General features: G+C 40.2%; 21 non-coding genes across 21 annotated transcripts; all 21 read left to right on the top strand.

Moving 5' to 3' along the window:
* Positions 1–179: 179 nt before the first annotated feature.
* On the top strand, positions 180–291 carry trnal-caa (transfer RNA leucine (anticodon CAA)). Its single transcript has 2 exons — positions 180–217; positions 246–291. It is a non-coding gene; the product is annotated as a tRNA-Leu (tRNA).
* Positions 292–869: 578 nt separating this feature from the next.
* Positions 870–981, top strand: trnal-caa (transfer RNA leucine (anticodon CAA)). Its single transcript has 2 exons — positions 870–907; positions 936–981. It is a non-coding gene; the product is annotated as a tRNA-Leu (tRNA).
* A 118-nt stretch (positions 982–1,099) lies between these two features.
* Positions 1,100–1,211, top strand: trnal-caa (transfer RNA leucine (anticodon CAA)). The gene is made up of 2 exons: positions 1,100–1,137; positions 1,166–1,211. It is a non-coding gene; the product is annotated as a tRNA-Leu (tRNA).
* Positions 1,212–1,329: 118 nt separating this feature from the next.
* On the top strand, positions 1,330–1,441 carry trnal-caa (transfer RNA leucine (anticodon CAA)). The gene is made up of 2 exons: positions 1,330–1,367; positions 1,396–1,441. It is a non-coding gene; the product is annotated as a tRNA-Leu (tRNA).
* Positions 1,442–1,559: 118 nt separating this feature from the next.
* Positions 1,560–1,671, top strand: trnal-caa (transfer RNA leucine (anticodon CAA)). The gene is made up of 2 exons: positions 1,560–1,597; positions 1,626–1,671. It is a non-coding gene; the product is annotated as a tRNA-Leu (tRNA).
* A 118-nt stretch (positions 1,672–1,789) lies between these two features.
* trnal-caa (transfer RNA leucine (anticodon CAA)) lies at positions 1,790–1,901 on the top strand. Its single transcript has 2 exons — positions 1,790–1,827; positions 1,856–1,901. It is a non-coding gene; the product is annotated as a tRNA-Leu (tRNA).
* A 118-nt stretch (positions 1,902–2,019) lies between these two features.
* trnal-caa (transfer RNA leucine (anticodon CAA)) lies at positions 2,020–2,130 on the top strand. Its single transcript has 2 exons — positions 2,020–2,057; positions 2,085–2,130. It is a non-coding gene; the product is annotated as a tRNA-Leu (tRNA).
* A 118-nt stretch (positions 2,131–2,248) lies between these two features.
* On the top strand, positions 2,249–2,360 carry trnal-caa (transfer RNA leucine (anticodon CAA)). The gene is made up of 2 exons: positions 2,249–2,286; positions 2,315–2,360. It is a non-coding gene; the product is annotated as a tRNA-Leu (tRNA).
* Positions 2,361–2,937: 577 nt separating this feature from the next.
* trnal-caa (transfer RNA leucine (anticodon CAA)) lies at positions 2,938–3,049 on the top strand. The gene is made up of 2 exons: positions 2,938–2,975; positions 3,004–3,049. It is a non-coding gene; the product is annotated as a tRNA-Leu (tRNA).
* Positions 3,050–3,856: 807 nt separating this feature from the next.
* Positions 3,857–3,968, top strand: trnal-caa (transfer RNA leucine (anticodon CAA)). The gene is made up of 2 exons: positions 3,857–3,894; positions 3,923–3,968. It is a non-coding gene; the product is annotated as a tRNA-Leu (tRNA).
* Positions 3,969–4,086: 118 nt separating this feature from the next.
* trnal-caa (transfer RNA leucine (anticodon CAA)) lies at positions 4,087–4,198 on the top strand. Its single transcript has 2 exons — positions 4,087–4,124; positions 4,153–4,198. It is a non-coding gene; the product is annotated as a tRNA-Leu (tRNA).
* A 348-nt stretch (positions 4,199–4,546) lies between these two features.
* trnal-caa (transfer RNA leucine (anticodon CAA)) lies at positions 4,547–4,658 on the top strand. The gene is made up of 2 exons: positions 4,547–4,584; positions 4,613–4,658. It is a non-coding gene; the product is annotated as a tRNA-Leu (tRNA).
* Positions 4,659–5,695: 1,037 nt separating this feature from the next.
* trnal-caa (transfer RNA leucine (anticodon CAA)) lies at positions 5,696–5,807 on the top strand. Its single transcript has 2 exons — positions 5,696–5,733; positions 5,762–5,807. It is a non-coding gene; the product is annotated as a tRNA-Leu (tRNA).
* A 577-nt stretch (positions 5,808–6,384) lies between these two features.
* trnal-caa (transfer RNA leucine (anticodon CAA)) lies at positions 6,385–6,496 on the top strand. Its single transcript has 2 exons — positions 6,385–6,422; positions 6,451–6,496. It is a non-coding gene; the product is annotated as a tRNA-Leu (tRNA).
* A 578-nt stretch (positions 6,497–7,074) lies between these two features.
* On the top strand, positions 7,075–7,186 carry trnal-caa (transfer RNA leucine (anticodon CAA)). The gene is made up of 2 exons: positions 7,075–7,112; positions 7,141–7,186. It is a non-coding gene; the product is annotated as a tRNA-Leu (tRNA).
* A 118-nt stretch (positions 7,187–7,304) lies between these two features.
* Positions 7,305–7,416, top strand: trnal-caa (transfer RNA leucine (anticodon CAA)). The gene is made up of 2 exons: positions 7,305–7,342; positions 7,371–7,416. It is a non-coding gene; the product is annotated as a tRNA-Leu (tRNA).
* Positions 7,417–7,534: 118 nt separating this feature from the next.
* On the top strand, positions 7,535–7,646 carry trnal-caa (transfer RNA leucine (anticodon CAA)). Its single transcript has 2 exons — positions 7,535–7,572; positions 7,601–7,646. It is a non-coding gene; the product is annotated as a tRNA-Leu (tRNA).
* A 118-nt stretch (positions 7,647–7,764) lies between these two features.
* Positions 7,765–7,876, top strand: trnal-caa (transfer RNA leucine (anticodon CAA)). Its single transcript has 2 exons — positions 7,765–7,802; positions 7,831–7,876. It is a non-coding gene; the product is annotated as a tRNA-Leu (tRNA).
* Positions 7,877–7,994: 118 nt separating this feature from the next.
* On the top strand, positions 7,995–8,106 carry trnal-caa (transfer RNA leucine (anticodon CAA)). The gene is made up of 2 exons: positions 7,995–8,032; positions 8,061–8,106. It is a non-coding gene; the product is annotated as a tRNA-Leu (tRNA).
* Positions 8,107–8,224: 118 nt separating this feature from the next.
* Positions 8,225–8,335, top strand: trnal-caa (transfer RNA leucine (anticodon CAA)). The gene is made up of 2 exons: positions 8,225–8,262; positions 8,290–8,335. It is a non-coding gene; the product is annotated as a tRNA-Leu (tRNA).
* A 348-nt stretch (positions 8,336–8,683) lies between these two features.
* On the top strand, positions 8,684–8,795 carry trnal-caa (transfer RNA leucine (anticodon CAA)). Its single transcript has 2 exons — positions 8,684–8,721; positions 8,750–8,795. It is a non-coding gene; the product is annotated as a tRNA-Leu (tRNA).
* The last annotated feature ends 578 nt before the right edge of the window (positions 8,796–9,373 follow it).

Below are 9,373 nucleotides of genomic sequence, written 5' to 3'. Positions count from 1 at the left end.
TTCAAATGTTGAGGATTCAGGTCTCCGAATGGAGGCGTGGGTTCAAATCCCACTTTTGACAAGTAGCTTTTGTAATGAAAACTTGAAAAAATGTGATGTTAATATATCTTATATTGACGTTTGAGTTTTTACCATCATGGACAATCAAAAGACTGAGCATCAGAAAAGCAGCTGTGACTGTCAGAATGGCCGAGTGGTCTAAGGCGCCAGACTCAAGGTGCTTCAACTTTCTCAAATGTTGAGGATTCTGGTCTCCGAATGGAGGCGTGGGTTCAAATCCCACTTCTGACAAGTAGCTTTTATAATGAAAACTTGAAATAATGTGACAGTAATATATCTTATATTATCTTTTGAGTTTTTACCATCATGGACAATCAAAAGACTGAGCATCAGAAAACCAGTTGTGGCTGTCAGAATGGCCGAGTGGTCTAAGGCGCCAGACTCAAGGTGCTTCAACCTTCTCAAATGTAGAGGATTCTGGTGTCCGAATAGAGGCGTGGGTTCAAATCCCACTTCTGACAACTAGCTTTTAAAATGAACACTTGAATTAACGTGAAGGTAATGAATCTTATATTCCTTTTTGAGTTTTTACCATTATGAATAATGAAAAGACTGAGCATCAGAACGCTAGTTGTGACTGTCAGAATGGCCGAGTGGTCTAAGGCGCCAGACGCAAGGTGCTTCAACCTTCTCAAATGTTGAGGATTCTGGTCTCCGAATGGAGGTGTGGGTTCAAATCCCACTTCTGACAACTAGCTTTTATAATGAAAACTTGAAATAATGTGATGGTAATATATCTTATATTATCTTTTGAGTTTTTACCATCATGGACAATCAAAAGACTGAGAATCAGAAAACCAGTTGTGGCTGTCAGAATGGCCGAGTGGTCTAAGGCGCCAGACTCAAGGTGCTTCAACCTTCTCAAATGTTGAGGATTCTGGTCTCCGAATGGAGGCGTGGGTTCAAATCCCACTTCTGACAAGTAGCTTTTGTAATGAAAACTTGAAATAATGTGATGGTAATATATCTTATATTATCTTTTGAGTTTTTACCATCATGGACAATCAAAAGACTGAGAATCAGAAAACCAGTTGTGGCTGTCAGAATGGCCGAGTGGTCTAAGGCGCCAGACTCAAGGTGCTTCAACCTTCTCAAGTGTTGAGGATTCTGGTCTCCGAATGGAGGCGTGGGTTCAAATCCCACTTCTGACAAGTAGCTTTTATAATGAAAACTTGAAATAATGTGATGGTAATATATCTTATATTGTCTTTTGAGTTTTTACCATCATGGACAATCAAAAGACTGAGCATCAGAAAAGCAGTTGTGACAGTCAGAATGGCCGAGTGGTCTAAGGCGCCAGACTCAAGGCGCTTCAACCTTCTCAAATGTTGAGGATTCTGGTCTCCCAATGGAGGCGTGGGTTCAAATCCCACTTTTGACAAGTAGCTTTTATAATGAAAACTTGAAATAATGTGACGGTAATATATCTTATATTATCTTTTGAGTTTTTACCATCATGGACAATAGAAAGACTGAGCATCAGAAAAGCAGTTGTGACAGTCAGAATGGCCGAGTGGTCTAAGGCGCCAGACTCAAGGTGCTTCAACCTTCCCAAATGTTGAGGATTCTGGTCTCCGAATGGAGGCGTGGGTTCAAATCCCACTTCTGACAAATAGCTTTTGTAATGAAAACTTGAAATAATGTGATGGTAATATATCTTATATTATCTTTTGAGTTTTTACCATCATGGACAATGAAAAGACTGAGCATAAGAAAACCAGTTGTGGCTGTCAGAATGGCCGAGTGGTCTAAGGCGCCAGACTCAAGGTGCTTCAACCTTCTCAAATGTTGAGGATTCTGGTCTCCGAATGGAGGCGTGGGTTCAAATCCCACTTCTGACAACTAGCTTTTATAATGAAAACTTGAATTAATGTGAAGGTAACATATCTTATATTATCTTTTGAAATTTTACCATCATGGACAATGAAAAGACTGAGCATCAGAAAGCTAGTTCTGAGTGTCAGAATGGCCGAGTGGTCTAAGGCGCCAGACTCAAGGTCTTTCAACCTTTCAAATGTTGAGGATTCTGGTCTCTGAATGGAGGCGTGGGTTCAAATCCCACTTCTGACATGTAGCTTTTGTAATGAAAACTTGAAATAATGTGATGGTAATATATCTTATATTATCTTTTGAGTTTTTACCATCATGGACAATCAAAAGACTGAGCATCAGAAAACCAGTTGTGGCTGTCAGAATGGCCGAGTGGTCTAAGGCGCCAGACTCAAGGTGCTTCAACCTTCTCAAATGTTGAGGATTCTGGTCTCCGAATGAAGGCGTGGGTTCAAATCCCACTTCTGACAACTAGCTTTTAAAATGAACACTTGAATTAACGTGAAGGTAATGAATCTTATATTCCTTTTTGAGATTTTACCATCATGAATAATGAAAAGACTGAGCATCAGAACGCTAGTTGTGGCTGTCAGAATGGCCGAGTGGTCTAAGGCGCCAGACTCAAGGTCTTTCAACCTTTCAAATGCTGAGGATTCAGGTCTCCGAATGGAGGCGTGGGTTCCAATCCCACTTCTGACATGTAGCTTTTGTAATGAAAACTTGAAATAATGTGATGGTAATATATCTTATATTATCTTTTGAGTTTTTACCATCATGGACAATCAAAAGACTGAACATCAGAAAAGCAGCCGTGACTGTCAGAATGGCCGAGTTGTCTAAGGCGCTAGACTCAAGGTTCTTCAACCTTCTCAAATGTTGAGGATTCTGGTCTCCGAATGGAGGCGTGGGTTCAAATCCCACTTCTGACAAGTAGCTTTTATAATGAAAACTTGAAATAATGTGACGGTAATATATCTTATATTATCTTTTGAGTTTTTACCATCATGAATAATGAAAAGACTGAGCATCAGAACGCTAGCTGTGGCTGTCAGAATGGCCGAGTGGTCTAAGGCGCCAGACTCAAGATGCTTCAACCTTCTCAAATGTTGAGGATTCTGGTCTCCGAATGGAGGCGTGGGTTCAAATCCCACTTCTGACAACTAGCTTTTATAATGAAAACTTGAATTAATGTGAAGGTAATATATCTTATATTATCTTTTGAGTTTTTACCATCATGGACAATGAAAAGACTGAGCATCAGAAAGCTAGTTGTGAGTGTCAGAATGGCCGAGTAGTCTAAGGCGCCAGACTCAAGGTGCTTCAACCTTCTCAAATGTAGAGGATTCTGGTCTCCGAATGGAGGCGTGGGTTCAAATACCACTTCTGACAAGTAGCTTTTATAATGAAAACTTGAAATAATGTGATGGTAATATATCTTATATTATCTTTTGAGTTTTTACCATCATGAATAATGAAAAGACTGAGCATCAGAACACTAGTTGTGGCTGTCAGAATGGCCGAGTGGTCTAAGGCGCCAGACTCAAGGTCTTTCAAACTTTCAAATGTTGAGGATTCAGGTCTCCGAATGGAGGCGTGGGTTCAAATCCCACTTCTGACAAGTAGCTTTTATAATGAAAACTTGAAATAATGTGACAGTAATATATCTTATATTATCTTTTGAGTTTTTATCATCATGGACAATCAAAAGACTGAGCATCAGAAAACCAGTTGTGGCTAACAGAATGGCCGAGTGGTCTAAGGCGCCAGACTCAAGGTGCTTCAACCTTCTCAAATGTAGAGGATTCTGGTGTCCGAATAGAGGCGTGGGTTCAAATCCCACTTCTGACAACTAGCTTTTAAAATGAACACTTGAATTAACGTGAAGGTAATGAATCTTATATTGCCGTTTGAGTTTTTACCATCATGTATAATGAAAAGACTGAGCTTCAGAAAAGCAGCTGTGACTGTCAGAATGGCCGAGTGGTCAAAGGCGCCAGACTCAAGGTGCTTCAACCTTCTCAAATGTAGAGGATTCTGGTCTCCGAATGGAGGCGTGGGTTCAAATCCCACTTCTGACAAGTAGCTTTTGTAATGAAAACTTGAAAAAATGTGATGGTAATATATCTTATATTATCTTTTGAGTTTTTACCATCATGGACAATCAAAAGACTGAGCATCAGAAAAGCAGCTGTGTCTGTCAGAATGGCCGAGTGGTCTAAGGCGCCAGACTCAAGGTGCTTCAACCTTCTCAAATGTTGAGGATTCTGGTCTCCGAATGGAGGCGTGGGTTCAAATCCCACTTCTGACAAGTAGCTTTTGTAATGAAAACTTGAAAAAATGTGATGTTAATATATCTTATATTATCGTTTGAGTTTTTACCATCATGGACAATCAAAAGACTGAGCATCAGAAAAGCAGCTGTGACTGTCAGAATGGCCGAGTGGTCTAAGGCGCCAGACTCAAGGTGCTTCAACCTTCTCAAATGTTGAGGATTCTGGTCTCCGAATGGAGGCGTGGGTACAAATCCCACTTCTGACAAGTAGCTTTTATAATGAAAACTTGAAATAATGTGACGGTAATATATCTTATATTATCTTTTGAGTTTTTACCATCATGGACAATCAAAAGACTGAGCATCAGAAAACCAGTTGTGGCTGTCAGAATGGCCGAGTGGTCTAAGGCGCCAGACTCAAGGTGCTTCAACCTTCTCAAATGTTGAGGATTCTGGTCTCCGAATGAAGGCGTGGGTTCAAATCCCACTTCTGACAACTAGCTTTTAAAATGAACACTTGAATTAACGTGAAGGTAATGAATCTTATATTCCTGTTTGAGTTTTTACCATCATGAATAATGAAAAGACTGAGCATCAGCACACTAGTTGTGGCTGTCAGAATGGCCGAGTGGTCTAAGGCGCCAGACTCAAGGTCTTTCAACCTTTCAAATGTTGAGGATTCAGGTCTCCGAATGGAGGCGTGGGTTCAAATCCCACTTCTGACATGTAGCTTTTGTAATGAAAACTTGAAATAATGTGATGGTAATATATCTTATATTATCTTTTGAGTTTTTACCATCATGGACAATCAAAAGACTGAGCATCAGAAAAGCAGCCGTGACTGTCAGAATGGCCGAGTTGTCTAAGGCGCCAGACTCAAGGTTCTTCAACCTTCTCAAATGTTGAGGATTCTGGTCTCCGAATGGAGGCGTGGGTTCAAATCCCACTTCTGACAACTAGCTTTTAAAATGAACACTTGAATTAACGTGAAGGTAATGAATCTTATATTGCCATTTGAGTTTTTACCATCATGTATAATGAAAAGACTGAGCTTCAGAAAAGCAGCTGTGACTGTCAGAATGGCCGAGTGGTCTAAGGCGCTAGACTCAAGGTTCTTCAACCTTCTCAAATGTTGAGGATTCTGGTCTCCGAATGGAGGCGTGGGTTCAAATCCCACATCTGACAAGTAGCTTTTATAATGAAAACTTGAAATAATGTGACGGTAATATATCTTATATTATCTTTTGAGTTTTTACCATCATGGACAATCAAAAGACTGAGCATCAGAAAACCAGTTGTGGCTGTCAGAATGGCCGAGTGGTCTAAGGCGCCAGACTCAAGGTGCTTCAACCTTCTCAAATGTTGAGGATTCTGGTCTCCGAATGGAGGCGTGGGTTCAAATTCCACTTCTGACGAGTAGCTTTTATAATGAAAACTTGAAATAATGTGACGGTAATATATCTTATATTATCTTTTGAGTTTTTACCATCATGAATAATGAAAAGACTGAGCATCAGAAAGCTAGTTGTGGCTGTCAGAATGGCCGAGTGGTCTAAGGCGCCAGACTCAAGATGCTTCAACCTTCTCAAATGTTGAGGATTCTGGTCTCCGAATGGAGGCGTGGGTTCAAATCCCACTTCTGACAACTAGCTTTTATAATGAAAACTTGAATTAATGTGAAGGTAATATATCTTATATTATGTTTTGAGTTTTTACCATCATGGACAATGAAAAGACTGAGCATCAGAAAGCTAGTTGTGAGTGTCAGAATGGCCGAGTAGTCTAAGGCGCCAGACTCAAGGTGCTTCAACCTTCTCAAATGTAGAGGATTCTGGTCTCCGAATGGAGGCGTGGGTTCAAATACAACTTCTGACAAGTAGCTTTTATAATGAAAACTTGAAATAATGTGATGGTAATATATCTTATATTATCTTTTGAGTTTTTTCCATCATGAATAATGAAAAGACTGAGCATCAGAACACTAGTTGTGGCTGTCAGAATGGCCGAGTGGTCTAAGGCGCCAGACTCAAGGTCTTTCAACCTTTCAAATGTTGAGGATTCAGGTCTCCGAATGGAGGCGTGGGTTCAAATCCCACTTTTGACAAGTAGCTTTTGTAATGAAAACTTGAAAAAATGTGATGTTAATATATCTTATATTGACGTTTGAGTTTTTACCATCATGGACAATCAAAAGACTGAGCATCAGAAAAGCAGCTGTGACTGTCAGAATGGCCGAGTGGTCTAAGGCGCCAGACTCAAGGTGCTTCAACTTTCTCAAATGTTGAGGATTCTGGTCTCCGAATGGAGGCGTGGGTTCAAATCCCACTTCTGACAAGTAGCTTTTATAATGAAAACTTGAAATAATGTGACAGTAATATATCTTATATTATCTTTTGAGTTTTTACCATCATGGACAATCAAAAGACTGAGCATCAGAAAACCAGTTGTGGCTGTCAGAATGGCCGAGTGGTCTAAGGCGCCAGACTCAAGGTGCTTCAACCTTCTCAAATGTAGAGGATTCTGGTGTCCGAATAGAGGCGTGGGTTCAAATCCCACTTCTGACAACTAGCTTTTAAAATGAACACTTGAATTAACGTGAAGGTAATGAATCTTATATTCCTTTTTGAGTTTTTACCATTATGAATAATGAAAAGACTGAGCATCAGAACGCTAGTTGTGACTGTCAGAATGGCCGAGTGGTCTAAGGCGCCAGACGCAAGGTGCTTCAACCTTCTCAAATGTTGAGGATTCTGGTCTCCGAATGGAGGTGTGGGTTCAAATCCCACTTCTGACAACTAGCTTTTATAATGAAAACTTGAAATAATGTGATGGTAATATATCTTATATTATCTTTTGAGTTTTTACCATCATGGACAATCAAAAGACTGAGAATCAGAAAACCAGTTGTGGCTGTCAGAATGGCCGAGTGGTCTAAGGCGCCAGACTCAAGGTGCTTCAACCTTCTCAAATGTTGAGGATTCTGGTCTCCGAATGGAGGCGTGGGTTCAAATCCCACTTCTGACAAGTAGCTTTTGTAATGAAAACTTGAAATAATGTGATGGTAATATATCTTATATTATCTTTTGAGTTTTTACCATCATGGACAATCAAAAGACTGAGAATCAGAAAACCAGTTGTGGCTGTCAGAATGGCCGAGTGGTCTAAGGCGCCAGACTCAAGGTGCTTCAACCTTCTCAAGTGTTGAGGATTCTGGTCTCCGAATGGAGGCGTGGGTTCAAATCCCACTTCTGACAAGTAGCTTTTATAATGAAAACTTGAAATAATGTGATGGTAATATATCTTATATTGTCTTTTGAGTTTTTACCATCATGGACAATCAAAAGACTGAGCATCAGAAAAGCAGTTGTGACAGTCAGAATGGCCGAGTGGTCTAAGGCGCCAGACTCAAGGCGCTTCAACCTTCTCAAATGTTGAGGATTCTGGTCTCCCAATGGAGGCGTGGGTTCAAATCCCACTTTTGACAAGTAGCTTTTATAATGAAAACTTGAAATAATGTGACGGTAATATATCTTATATTATCTTTTGAGTTTTTACCATCATGGACAATAGAAAGACTGAGCATCAGAAAAGCAGTTGTGACAGTCAGAATGGCCGAGTGGTCTAAGGCGCCAGACTCAAGGTGCTTCAACCTTCCCAAATGTTGAGGATTCTGGTCTCCGAATGGAGGCGTGGGTTCAAATCCCACTTCTGACAAATAGCTTTTGTAATGAAAACTTGAAATAATGTGATGGTAATATATCTTATATTATCTTTTGAGTTTTTACCATCATGGACAATGAAAAGACTGAGCATAAGAAAACCAGTTGTGGCTGTCAGAATGGCCGAGTGGTCTAAGGCGCCAGACTCAAGGTGCTTCAACCTTCTCAAATGTTGAGGATTCTGGTCTCCGAATGGAGGCGTGGGTTCAAATCCCACTTCTGACAACTAGCTTTTATAATGAAAACTTGAATTAATGTGAAGGTAACATATCTTATATTATCTTTTGAAATTTTACCATCATGGACAATGAAAAGACTGAGCATCAGAAAGCTAGTTCTGAGTGTCAGAATGGCCGAGTGGTCTAAGGCGCCAGACTCAAGGTCTTTCAACCTTTCAAATGTTGAGGATTCTGGTCTCTGAATGGAGGCGTGGGTTCAAATCCCACTTCTGACATGTAGCTTTTGTAATGAAAACTTGAAATAATGTGATGGTAATATATCTTATATTATCTTTTGAGTTTTTACCATCATGGACAATCAAAAGACTGAGCATCAGAAAAGCAGCCGTGACTGTCAGAATGGCCGAGTTGTCTAAGGCGCCAGACTCAAGGTTCTTCAACCTTCTCAAATGTTGAGGATTCTGGTCTCCGAATGGAGGCGTGGGTTCAAATCCCCCTTCTGACAACTAGCTTTTAAAATGAACACTTGAATTAATGTGAAGGTAATGAATCTTATATTGCCATTTGAGTTTTTACCATCATGTATAATGAAAAGACTGAGCTTCAGAAAAGCAGCTGTGACTGTCAGAATGGCCGAGTGGTCTAAGGCGCCAGACTCAAGGTGCTTCAACCTTCTCAAATGTTGAGGATTCTGGTCTCCGAATGGAGGCGTGGGTTCAAATCCCACTTCTGACAAGTAGCTTTTGTAATGAAAACTTGAAATAATGTGATGGTAATATATCTTATATTATCTTTTGAGTTTTTACCATCATGGACAATCAAAAGACTGAGCATCAGAAAAGCAGCTGTGTCTGTCAGAATGGCCGAGTAGTCTAAGGCGCCAGACTCAAGGTTCTTCAACCTTCTCAAATGTTGAGGATTCTGGTCTCCGAATGGAGGCGTGGGTTCAAATCCCACTTCTGACAACTAGCTTTTAAAATGAACACTTGAATTAACGTGAAGGTAATGAATCTTATATTGCCATTTGAATTTTTACCATCATGTATAATGAAAAGACTGAGCTTCAGAAAAGCAGCTGTGACTGTCAGAATGGCCGAGTGGTCTAAGGCGCCAGACTCAAGCTGCTTCAACCTTCTCAAATGTTGAGGATTCTGGTCTCCGAATGGAGGCGTGGGTTCAAATCTCACTTCTGACAAGTAGCTTTTGTAATGAAAACTTGAAATAATGTGATGGTAATATATCTTATATTATCTTTTGAGTTTTTACCATCATGGACAATCAAAAGACTGAGCATCAGAAAAGCAGCTGTGTCT

Source organism: Pseudorasbora parva, chromosome 15 (assembly GCF_024679245.1).
Source record: "Pseudorasbora parva isolate DD20220531a chromosome 15, ASM2467924v1, whole genome shotgun sequence".
Lineage (NCBI taxonomy): Eukaryota > Metazoa > Chordata > Actinopteri > Cypriniformes > Gobionidae > Pseudorasbora > Pseudorasbora parva.
This window is presented reverse-complemented; position numbering and strand designations above follow the sequence as displayed.